The following is a 12,675-nucleotide window of genomic DNA, read 5'->3' as shown; positions in this document are numbered from 1 at the left end:
TGCAAAAGGTACCGGCCTGGCCTTACAAAATTTTGGAAGGGCTTCTGGGTCCACGTGCAAAGTTGCTTTGGCGCCTATGATTTCCCCAAATCCTTCCTGGAAGACCTCTGGGTATTTTTGGAGTACTCAACTCAACTGCCCGCTTCCACTCTGGAAAATTTTCATCCAATCTAATTTTAGGTCTTTCAGCCAGTTGCGTCCAGTTAAGCTCGGTCCGGAGCCCTCTACTATCGTCAACGGTAATCTGAGCAATTGTTTCTCATATTCCACGGGTACATGAGTCGTGCCGAGAACTTCCAGGGGTTCCCCCGTTTAGGTTTTAAGTTTCGTCGATGTTTTTGTTAGGGTTAGTGGCTGGAGTCCATCTTTGATTTTTCTAAATGCTGCCACTCCCATTACTGATACGGCTGCACCCGTGTCTATTTCCATTATTGTCGGCCGCCTGTTCACCCATGGGGTAATCCTAATGGGTTCTGCTTTCTTTGTTGCAATATTATATAATTGTTCCCCTTCGGAGGAGGATGGGGCGTCTAGGTTGTGTACTTCCCTGCGTCCCCACCTGCTATTCCTCTTTTGCTACCTCTTTCTAGGGTTTCTGTCGCTGTTACCCCACTCTGTCTGGTGCCAGAAACGGTCCTTCTCTGTTGGGGGAGCCTCAGCCGGTAATTCCCTCTGTCTCCAGTTAGTCCTAGCAGACTTGGGGGCAGTTCTGGGGTTTTCCTTTTTCCCTCTATTCCTCAGGCTTTTCCTGAGAGCGGCTATCTGGTAGCAGGACCCGTTGTGGTAGTCCCTCTCACAGGTATCTACCTCCATTGGCGCCCCACTTGCTGCCTTTTCTAGGGACAGTGTGAGCTGTAACGCCTGCCTGCAGTCTAGCTCCGTTTCCGCCAACAGGCGTTTCTGTATTGTGAGGTCGTTTATACCACACACTAACCGGTCCCGAAGCATTTCATTTAGCGTCGGGCACCCCTCGCCACCGGGAAATCTGTGTGCCAGAGTGGGTCCGGAATTTCCCACCAGTGTGAACATCTGGTAAATCCCGCCCCATAACTCGAATACTCTGCAATTTTCGTCTCTTATTTGAGGAAGGATGTAAATGGGTTGGGAATGGTTCAGAGGAGGTTTACTTGATTGATACCTGGAATGAGTGGGTTGTCTTATGAGGAAAGGTTGAAGTTTAGAAGACTGGGGGGTGACTTGATTGAAGATCCTGAACCGTGGACGTTGAAATGATGTTTCCTCTTATGTGTGAGTCCAGAAATAGAAAGTACAGTTTGAAGGTTAGGGGCCACCCTTTTAGGGTAGCGATGAGGAGAATTTGTTTTCTCTCAGAGGATTGTGAGAGTTTGGAACTCTGTGCCTCAGAAGGCGATGGAAGCTGAGTCACTGACTATATTTAAGGTGGAGGTAAATAGATTCTTGTTCGACGATGGGATCAAAGGTTATTGGGGATAGATGGAATTCAAAACACAAACAGATCAGCAATGATCTTACAGAATGGTGGAGCAGGCTCGAGGGGCTGAATGGCCTACCTCTGCTCCTATTTCACATGTTGGAATGTAAATGCGATTTCCCTTTCTTATGACACGTAAATTCATGATGCATTCCATATTTTCTTTTTTAATGGGTGGCACGGTAGCACAGTGGTTAGCACTGTTACTTCACAGCGCCAGGGTCCCAGGTTCAATTCCTGGCTTGGGTCACCGTCTGTGCAGAGTCTGCACATTCTCCCTGTGTCTGCATGGGTTTCCTCCGGGTGCTCCGGTTTCCTCCCACAAGTCTTGAAAGACGTGCTGTTAGGTGATTTGGACATTTTGAACTCTCCCTGTGTGTAACCGAAGAGGCGCCGGAATATGGCGACTGGGGGCTTTTCACAGTAACTTCATTGCAGTGTTAATCCAGTCCAAGGGGCCGCACGGTAGCATGGAGGGGCCGCACGGTAGCATGGTGGTTAGCATAAATGCTTCACAGCTCCAGGGTCCTAGGTTCGGTTCCCGGCTGGGTCACTGTCTGTGCGGAGTCTGCACGTCCTCCCTGTGTGTGCGTGGGTTTCCTCCGGGTGCTCCGGTTTCCTCCCACAGTCCAAAGATGTGCGGGTTAGGTGGATTGGCCATGCTAAATTGCCCGTAGTGTCCTAAAAAGTAAGGTTAAGGGGGGGGGTTGTTGGGTTACGGGTATAGGATTGATACGTGGGTTTGAGTAGGGTGATCATTGCTCGGCACAACATCGAGGGCCGAAGGGCCTGTTCTGTGCTGTACTGTTCTATTCTATTCTAATGTAAGCCTACTTGTGACAATAAAAATTATTATTATTATAAAATTAAAAGGGTAGAATTCCATGATTCAGAAGTCAGAATTCCAATAGAAAAGTCTCATTCTTGCACCTTTACCTGCACTCTCGCCCATGTAGAGCCTGTAATAGGAGTTTTGTTGTTCTCACCAATCAGTCTCATTGCATCTGCCCCCCCCCCCCCCCCCAACAATGTTGTGTCCTCCTTTAAGTACATTATCCCTTTAACCTCCAATGCTCGAGTTCATAAAATCATCAAACTTACAGTGCAGAAGGCAGCTATTCGGGCCGAGTCTGCGCCGGCCCTTGGAAAGAGCACCCGACTTAATTCCATGCCTGCACCTTATTCCCATAACCCGACCTGACCTTTTGGACACTATGGGGCAATTTAGCATGGCCAATCTAATCTGCCCATCCTTGGACTGTGGGAGGAAACCAGAGCACATGGAGGAAACCCATGTAGGCACGGGGAGAAAGTGAAACCTCAACACAGACTATCACCCAAGGTCAGAATTGAACCCGGGTCCCTGGTGCTGTGAGGCAGCAGTCTGACCACTGTGCCACCTTAACTTACATTCCTGATTCCTTCACTTCATTTAAGTTCTACATTGCTGCAAATGTAATACTGAGGTACGGATCCTCATATACAGGAATTGATTTTGTTAGCCCTTATTAAATTACTCATCTTGTAATGTTAACCGTTTCTCTGTATTGAAAGTGACACTGTGCTTTTTGACAGATGCTGGCTGGGCTGCTGTTTTATACCCTTCTTTGTAAATGATCTGAAGGACGTGGAACACACTTGTCCACGATGCAGTTATAACATTTACACCTACAAGCGCATGTGATGATCACTGATCGGGGTAACTCTCGTTATCAAGTTTGGCTGAACACATTTTTATGAAGGTCAAACTTTGCACTTTCTCTGAACTGACTCTACTTCATTTACAAATCTATTTGCTTTGGGTTTTATGGATCAGCAATAAGTTAATATACCATTTTCGATTAACTGTGTATTACTTTATGAATGTCCGATATCAGGCTGCTATTAGACATCAACTATTATTTCAGACCAGTAACTAAGAAGTATGCTCCAAAGTCAGCAGATCAGAGTTATACTGTCGGCTGTGCACCACATTGAGGCCAACAATAAAAATGCACATCTATTTAGGTGAATGAGCAATGCTTTGATCAACAGTGACTAACTTATAATGGAAAGACAAGGGCCAGGGGTTGGGTTAGTTTCTATTAACATTGGGCAGCACGGTGGCACAGTGCTGCATCACAGCGGCAGGGACCCGGGTTCAATTCCGACCTTGGGTGACTGTGTGACATTTGCACATTCTCCTTGTAGCTGCGCGGGGTTTCCTCTGGGTGCTCCGGTTTCCTTCCGCTGTCCAAAGATGTGCAGGTTATATGGATTGGACTTGCTGAATTGCCCCTTAATGTCCAAAGGTTAGGTGGGGTTACAGGGATGGGGTGAAGGAGTGGGCCTCGGTGGAGTGCTCTTTCAGAGGGTTGGTGCAGACTGAATGGGCCAAATGTCCTCCCTCTGCACTGTCGGGATTCTATGATGAATAACATTTAGTTCCAGGAAGTCAACCAAAATCATTTTAAAGCTGTAGCTTTATGTCAAGATGTGGAGATGCCGACTTTGGACTGGGGTGAGCACAGTAAGAAGTCTTGCAACACCAGGTTAAAGTCCAACGTGTTTGTTTCAAACACGAGCTTTTGGAGCACTGCTTCTTCCTCAGGTGAATCCCTGAGGAAGGAGCATTGCTCCGAAAGCTAGTGTTTGAAACAAACATGTTGGACTTTAACCTGGTGTTTCAAGACTTCTTACTGTGATTTGTGTCAAGCCAGGGTTAGACTAAAGCAAATGGAAACTCAAATGTCTGGAATGAAGCTCATAGATTATTTTAATGGGATGTTAATTAGATTCAGATACAAAGATGAAGGGCATTGTTTAATTTACCTTGTGCACTTATAAAGAGAAACTGGTGGTACACAGGGAGAGTAGGAAGGAAGCAGACATATGCTATGCGGCATTTGATCAATCAAGCTATTATCAAGAAAATTATTTGTGTCCACTTTCACCCATCACCAACTGCTTTAGGATTGTGTTAACAGATTGGGGTTCATGTTACTTGGCTTTATCATGCTGGAGATTCTGTTTGCTCAATTTGTGTTAATTAGTTACCTGGCAGGGGTGAAACCATGATCAAGAAGGTGGTCCGCCCAGGACGAGGCTAGCCCATTGTACCTCCAATGTGCCGACGCCTGGGATGTCCCCAAATGCTGATACTCGCCTGTAAAATCTGTGGTAGTGGGGGACTGTGTTGGGTGGCACGGTAGCATAGTAGTTAACGCTGCTGCTTCATAGCGCGAGTGTCCCAGGTTTGATTCCCGCTTGGGTCACTGTCTATGCAGAGTTTGCACTTTCTCACTGTGTCTGCGTGGGTTTCCTCCGGGTGCTCCGGTTCCCCCCCGCAAATCCCAAAAGACGTGCTTATTAGTGAATTGGAGCTTCTGAATTCTGCCTTTGTGTATCCGAATAGGCGCCAGAGTGTGTCAATTCGGGGATTTTCACAGTAACTTCATTGCAGTGTTAATGTAAGCCTACATGTGACAATATTAAAGACTTTTATTATTACTATTAGTTGATGCAAGACTGGAAGTACGACTACAATCTTTATGTGTAAATATGTTGATGCTTCTCATGGAGTAATGCCTCATTTGGTTTGGTGAATGTTAACGACTCTACTTTATGTATCCTTTGGCATTTAGTCCCAGAATCTGTCCCACAGCCATTCTCCTCCCCTCTCTACACCAGGTGGGCACTCCAGGAGAAGGGTGAACAACCCTGACACCTGTTCTAATAACCCTGCCCCAAGGAAAAGGACTGGAGAAGGGACTGAGGCAGAGCGACACGTGAAAGTTGAACCGAGCTGAAAGTCTGAAGCTATTGTAGCCAAAGAGAAAAACTATTCTGAAGAATCACAAGAATGGGAGATGTAGGCATTAAAATCTTATGATCTGTTGCTGTTATAATTGTTTTGAAACTCCAATTGTACTGTAACAAAATCAGTTATTTAAACTTTATTCTAAAATCTATGGGAGTTTTGATCAATTTGGATATTTTGTAACTACAATCGCGGGAACTGAGAAAAATGCATCTGCCATCACTGAGACAGATTTGCCAGGTTGATTATACTTTGCAAATTCTGTTACTGCGGCTTGCTACAAATCTATTCATCCAGAATGTACTTTGCTGTAATTGTGTGGAATGAGAATTAGAATACTGGACAATCAATCAATGACCAGCAAATTGAAGGTTGTCAGGACTGTAATGTTAGATAATACTTACCAAAAAGTACATAAAACCAGATCATATTGTGCTGATTTGCATGCAATTTACATTACGTTTGTATTTCAATGTGATTTTCAATTTCCCAAATTGACATTTTCTATTATTATTCATCTACATGAATTATTTTCCACATATTTGCGGCTGTGTTTTATACTTTGCAAAGCAAAGTGTTAGTAATTATCTTGCAAAAATATGCAAATACGTATCTCACAAAACTTTTAACAAATAAAACAACCTAACTGCAGTGTTTATTGTTTTATTGAGCTCACACACTCTTGTGCAATGTCCTTATTATGACACACATGTAGGATGCACATATAATACATAATAAATTACATAAGTACATGATATAGGAACTATTTCACAGCACTGGATTCATTTCCTTACTTCTATTGCTGGGACATTTCCTAATACATTACTGGCCTTTAGGTTAACACTGGGGCAATGGATCATGTTCATTTTGGGTGGGGGTGGATTTTATCCCCCACCACTAAACAGGTTAGGAGTGGGATTCTCCATTGCGAGCCCCCTCCGCTACCGCTGTTGGTGAGGAAGGAGAATTTGGCCCCCCATTCGCTGCTGGCGGAACCAGAATTTCCTGCCGCCAGCGAACAGCTGGAGAATTTAGAGCCAGGAGTTAAAGTGGCACACATGTTGCTCTGTTTATATTCTGCAGCCCACTTATTTTCACCGCTGTTTCTCTGGGAGGTTGAGGCGTTGGCTTAACTGAGGTGGGCAGCTCATAAATAGATTCAAATCTGATTCCGTCAGTCAGGAGGGAACCAGAGTTAGGAACAGAGCAACTGGTCTGAGTATTCCATTCGAAAAGGATGTAAGTTTGATACTCACCATTGTATAGCCAGGGTCAATAGGAGTGCTCCTGTTTCTATTCCCACTCATTTAAATCTGTGGGGAGGGATTCTCTCAGCCCGGGGCCGGGCTGGAGAATCCCCGCGACCGGTGCGAATCGCGCCACGCTGCTCCGACGTGGTTTGCGCGGCGCTGGAACCGCTGCCACCCCCGCCGATTCGCGGCCCTTGATGGGCTGAGCGGCCATCGTAAAAAAGCCCGGGTCCTGCGCCGTCTGCCAGCGCCGTCCACACCTGCTCTCAGCCGGCGGGAACTTGGCGTGGAAGGGTCGGGGGGTGGGGGGGCAGCCTCTGGGGGGGAAGAAGGGGTGTCCAACCCCGGCGGGGCCCCCAATGTGGTCTGGCCAGTGATCGGGGCCCACCGATCGGCGGGCTGGCCTCTATGGCTGGGGACATCCTTTCTTCCGCGCCGGCCCCTGTAGCCCTGCTCCATGTTGTGTTGGGGTCAGTGCGTTGAAGAGAGCCACTGCGCATGCGCACGTTGCATTCGTGAACCGCTCCAGTGCCGTGCTGGCCCCCTGTAGGGGCCAGAATTGCTGATCCTGAGGCCATGTTGACGCCGTTGAGAAACGCGACGGCGTTTCCGACGGCATCAACACTTCGCCTCAGGATCACAGAATCCTGCCCCTGGTGTCTGATCTGCCACTGGAAATAAGGGACCGGATTCTCCCCTACCCGGCAGGGCGGGGGGTCCCAGCGCCAAGGAGTGGTGTGAACCACTCCGGCATCGGGCCACCCCAATGGTATGGAATCCTCAGGGCCTTCAGGGGCGAGGCCAGCGCCGGAGTGGTTTGCGTTATGCCGGACGGCGGGGAAGGGGCTTGGCGCCTTGCTAACCAGCACCGAAGGGCTTCCGCCGGCCAGCGCGAGTTGGCACATGCACGGGAGCGCCAGCATGTGCTCGCGTCATCCCAGCGCATGCGCAGGGGTGTTCATCTCCGCGTCGGCCATGGCAGAGGACCACAGCGGCTGACGTGGAGGAATAGAGTGCCCCCACGGCACCGGAGAATTCGGCAGCCGGCAGTGGCAGAATTCACGCTGTCCCCGGCGATTCTCCGTCCCGCCCGGGGGGTCGGAGAATCCCCCCCCCAAGATGTAGTACATTGCCAGATCAGTACAACTTGTGATTGGCTGCATTTGTTTGTGCTGCAACACTAGGGGAAGCACTCTCCACACATGGGCAGACACGGGCCTGGATTTTCCACTCCTGCCATAATTCAGCAGGCCTGGCACATCAAACTTTCCATACCGCCAGCGACAATTCTCACAGCGCCTGGCTTAGGAAAAGCTCGCCCACCAAGTCAGTCTGTGTGAATCAGCCTGTGACTTTATCATTAAACATTCGCCCGGTCACCTCAAGTAAGTTTTCAGATGCAAACTGAAACCTCGTATTCGGAAGTAAATTAACACAGAACCACTTTGGGATTGACAGTACTCCAAAATGCCCGATTAATTTTTTTTCAGTCTTTATTTTTCAAAATTCTCATCAGAAATACTGCGGGATGCTGGGTTCTTGAACAGGACTTGCTGCAAATGCAATCAAAAAGATTTATTCTACTTTCCACAAATGAATATATTCCTCACGGTAGCATGGTGGTTAGCATCAATGCTTCACAGCTCCAGGGTCCCAGGTTCGATTCCCGGCTGGGTCACTGTCTGTGTGGAGTCTGCACGTCCTCCCTGTGTGTGCGTGGGTTTCCTCCGGGTGCTCCGGTTTCCTCCCACAGTCCAAAGATGTGCGGGTTAGGTGGATTGGCCATGCTAAATTGCCCGTAGTGTAAGGTTAATGGGGGGATTGTTGGGTTACGGGTATACGGGTTACATGGGTTTAAAGTAGGGTGATCATTGCTCGGCACAACATCGAGGGCCGAAGGGCCTGTTCTGTGCTGTACTGTTCTATGTTCTATGTTCTATGTTGATACATAAATAAATTTTATTACATTTTTTAAAAAGTTGTGAGGTTTAAACCAATAACTCTGGGTTTAAGAAGCCCCATTGAGCTTAGCCAGGAATTGTCTCCACCTAGTCTTCATAACTTGCCTCTGTTACTTAAACCTACGTTGACTATTTCCATTTTGTTTAACTGCGATGTATTGTGAATCCAACAAGTTTATTCCCCGACAACAGAACAGAAGTCCAGAACAGGGATTTGATGTTCTGCAGCTGCATGCACACCACTGGTTCTCCTGGAGCCAATGGAGAAACAAAGATATTGGAGTGATTTGCTGATGTCTGGCAGATGTTGACGAGCCACCTTACGGTGGAGGCACCCTCACCTTCTATAGAGAATCCCTACAGTGCAGAAGGAGGCCATTTGGCCCATCGGGTCTGCACCAACCCTTCGAAAGAGCAAGCTACCTCGTCCTTCCTTTTCTCTGTGCATTTATCATGGCCAATCTATCTAACCTGCACATCTTTGCATTTGATAAGGTTCCCCATGGTAGGCTTATGCAGAAAGTAAGGAGGCATGGGATAGTGGGAAATTTGGCCAGTTGGATAACGAACTGGCTAACCGATAGAAGACAGAGAGTGGTGGTGGATGGCAAATATTCAGCCTGGAGCCCGGTTACCAGTGGCGTACCGCAGGGATCAGTTCTGGGTCCTCTGCTGTTTGTGATTTTCATTAACGACTTGGATGAGGGAGTTGAAGGGTGGGTCAATAAATTTGCAGATGATACGAAGATTGGTGGAGTTGTGGATAGTGAGGAGGGCTGTTGTCGGCTGCAAAGAGACATAGATAGGATGCAGAGCTGGGCTGAGAAGTGGCAGATGAAGTTTAACCCTGACAAGTGTGAGGTTGTCCATTTTGGAAGGACAAATATGAATGCGGAATACAGGGTTAACGGTAGGGTTCTTGGCAATGTAGAGGAGCAGAGAGATCTTGGGGTCTATGTTCATAGATCTTTGAAAGTTGCCACTCAAGTGGATAGAGCTGTGAAGAAGGCCTATGGTGTGCTAGCGTTCATTAGCAGAGGGATTGAATTTAAGAGCCGTAAGGTGATGATGCAGCTGTACAAAACCTTGGTCAGGCCACATTTGGAGTACAGTGTGCAGTTCTGGTCACCTCATTTTAGGAAGGATGTGGAAGCTTTGGAAAAGGTGCAAAGGAGATTTACCAGGATGTTGCCTGGAATGGAGAGTAGGTCTTACGAGGAAAGGTTGAGGGTGCTAGGCCTTTTCTCATTAGAACGGAGAAGGATGAGGGGCGACTTGATAGAGGTTTATAAGATGATCAGGGGAATAGATAGAGTAGACAGTCAGAGACTTTTTCCCTGGATGGAACAAACCATTACAAGGGGACATAAATTTAAGGTAAATTGTGGAAGATATAGGGGGGATGTCAGAGGTAGGTTCTTTACCCAGAGAGTAGTGGGGGCATGGAATGCACTGCCTGTGGAAGTAGTTGAGTCGGAAACGTTAGGGACCGTCAAGCGGATATTGGATAGGTACATGGATTAGGGTAGAATAATGGAGTGTAGATTAATTTCTTCTTAAGGGCAGCATGGTAGCATTGTGGATAGCACAATTGCTTCACAGTCCCAGGTTCGGTTTCGACTTGGGTCACTGTCTGTGTGGAGTCTGCACATTCTCCCTGTGTGTGCGTGGGTTTCCTCCGGGTACTCCAGTTTCCTCCCACAGTCCAAAGATGTGCAGTTTGGGTGGATTGGCCATGATAAATTGCCCTTAGTGTCCAAAATTCTATGATTAACCTAGGATAAAAGTTCAGCACAACATCGTGGGCCGAAGGGCATGTTCTGTGCTGTATTTCTCTATCTATTTCTTTGGACGGTGGTAGAAAACGGGAGCACCCGGAGCAAACCCACGCAGACACGGGGAGAAAGTGCAAACTCCACACAGACAGTCACCCAAGGCTAAAATTGAACCTGGGTCCCTGGCACTGTGAGGCAGCAGTGCTACCACTGAGCCACCATGCCGCTGACATACATGAGCAGCTCCCACCATGGACCGTGCGCCTAAAAAGGCATCATTGATGCAGGGAGTCCATCCATTGTCCTTAATTGCACCAAAATCATTTGGGATCTACAGACTACACCCAATGCACAGTGGTCAGGACCCAGGTATCCTCCCCCAATAGGATTCCCGACCAAGGAAGTAAAATCCAGCTTCACCTCCTTACACTTTGGGAGACTTACACTAAAAGGGTGCTATATGAATCCAAATTGTTGGAGCTTCCTGTCGCTTTTTTTTCATCCGAATCTGTTTCTGGCATCAGATGTAAACATCAGGGGTGGGATTCTCTTGGGCCGGAGAATCCCCGTGACCAGTGCGAATCGCGCCACACCGCCCCGACGCCGGTGTGGCGCTCTACTCCCCAGAGCAGAGAATCGGCGCCGTTGGCGCCGCCGTGGTTGGCACGGGACCGGTCGCGGGCCATTCTCCGTGGTCGGCCCGTCGATTCTCGGGCCGTGATGGGCTGAGTGGCCGTCGTGGAAACACAGAGTCCCGCCAGAGCCGTCCACACTTGCTCTCAGCCAGCGGGAACTCAGCGTTGAAGGGTAGGGTGGCGGACTGTGTGGGGAGAGGGGTGTCCGACCCCGGGGGTGGGCCTCCGATGTGGCCTCGCCCGTGATCGGGGCCCACCAATCGGCGGGCCGGCCTCTCTGTCTCCCGGCCTCCTTCCTTCCGTGCTGGCCCCTGTACTCCTGTGACATGTTGCATCGGGGCCGGCGTGGACAAGGGAGACACTGCGCATGCGTGTAAATCGCGCCGGTGGGACTGCGCATGCGCGGGTTCACGGCGGACCCACTGCGCATGCGTGCATCCCCCGGTGCCCATTCCATAGTCGGATCAGCAGCTGGAGCGGCGTAAACCGCTCCAGCGCCCTGCTGGAATCGACAGCGTTTCCGACGGTGTCAACACTTAGCCTCAGGATCAGAGAATCCCACCCCAGATGTAAATTCTGTGTAATGGGGCAATTGAATTTACCAATGCTGTTTGCCGTCAAAGCCACTCTGTAATCTGTCATAAAACCATGTTGTTATGATGGGTGGGAAATGTTTACTTGGAAACATTCTTTACACTCATTGAGCTTTATGCCTGGGATGTACCAATTTTAATATGCTCACCTGTTTCCTGATGACTTTAGAACATGTTTGTCAGATTAATTTTCTGAGTTTGGTCCTAAAGTAACAACAGTAGACCTTAATGCTTCTACTTGTCCCACATTAGCCGAGACATAGATTTAAGAGCAGGGTGGTTATGCTGGAACTGCATAAAATGTTAGGCCACAGCTAGGGTATTGTGTGCACCGTATGCTTCACCTGATGTCTGTGTCTATGTACTTACATTGAATGTTTATCGTATATCCTATGTTTTATCCATATGTGGAACGATCTGTCTGGACTTCACGCAGAACAATACTTTTTACTGTACCTTGGTACACATGACAATTAATCAAATCAAATCCAAAATCTAAAATCCAGTTCTGGAATCCACATTATAGGAGGGATGTGATAGCACATCAAAGGGTGCAGCAGAGATTTACCAGAATGTTGCCCGGGCTGGAGAGTTTTAGCTATGGAGAGAGATTGGATAGACTGAGGTTATTTTGCTGTGAGCAGAGGAAACTGAGGGGGTAAATGACTGAGATGTATAAAATTATGAGGGGCATAGATAGAGTAGACAGGAAGAAATGCTTCTACTTGCGGGAGGGATCAATTACCAGGGGGATAGATTTAAGGTAAGGGGCAGGAGATTTAGAGGGGATGTGAGGAAAAACCTTTTCCAGAGGGTGGAGGGACTCCGAGACTTGATGCCTGAAAGGCTGGTGGAGGCACAGACCCTCATAACATTTGAGAAGTATTTAGATATGCACTTGCGATCCCAAGGCATGCAAGGCTATGGGCCACGTGCTGGAAAATGGGATTCAAATATTTATGTGATGTTTTTGACTGGGACAGACTCGATGGGCTAAAGACCCAATGCAATGTAACATGACGTTCCGTGTTTGACTGATAATATTCATACAGGACTGCTCCTTGCTCACATTGGAAGGTCGCTAGATTCGTGGGTGGATGGGAATTGACATCATGGCTCTCGAGTCACAGAGAGAGAGTCTTAGAGTTGTATAGCACAGAAAAGACCCTTTGGCCCATCCAGTCTGCACTGACAATAACTACAGCTAAT

The 12,675-nt window shown here is 48.1% G+C and overlaps 1 long non-coding RNA gene and 1 other non-coding gene across 2 annotated transcripts in view; both read left to right on the top strand.

Moving 5' to 3' along the window:
* LOC119979027 overlaps window positions 1–5,903 on the top strand; it is a 35,659-nt gene extending 29,756 nt beyond the window's left edge. The window contains exon 3 of the long non-coding RNA XR_005463621.1: window positions 5,077–5,903. This is a non-coding gene — a long non-coding RNA (uncharacterized LOC119979027). The remainder of the gene's footprint in view (window positions 1–5,076) is intronic.
* On the top strand, window positions 4,482–4,648 carry LOC119979169. The gene has a single exon (XR_005463669.1). It is a non-coding gene; the product is annotated as a U1 spliceosomal RNA (small nuclear RNA).
* Window positions 5,904–12,675: the final 6,772 nt, after the last annotated feature.

The sequence above is a fragment of the Scyliorhinus canicula genome, chromosome 15 (assembly GCF_902713615.1).
Source record: "Scyliorhinus canicula chromosome 15, sScyCan1.1, whole genome shotgun sequence".
Taxonomy (NCBI): domain Eukaryota; kingdom Metazoa; phylum Chordata; class Chondrichthyes; order Carcharhiniformes; family Scyliorhinidae; genus Scyliorhinus; species Scyliorhinus canicula.
This window is presented reverse-complemented; position numbering and strand designations above follow the sequence as displayed.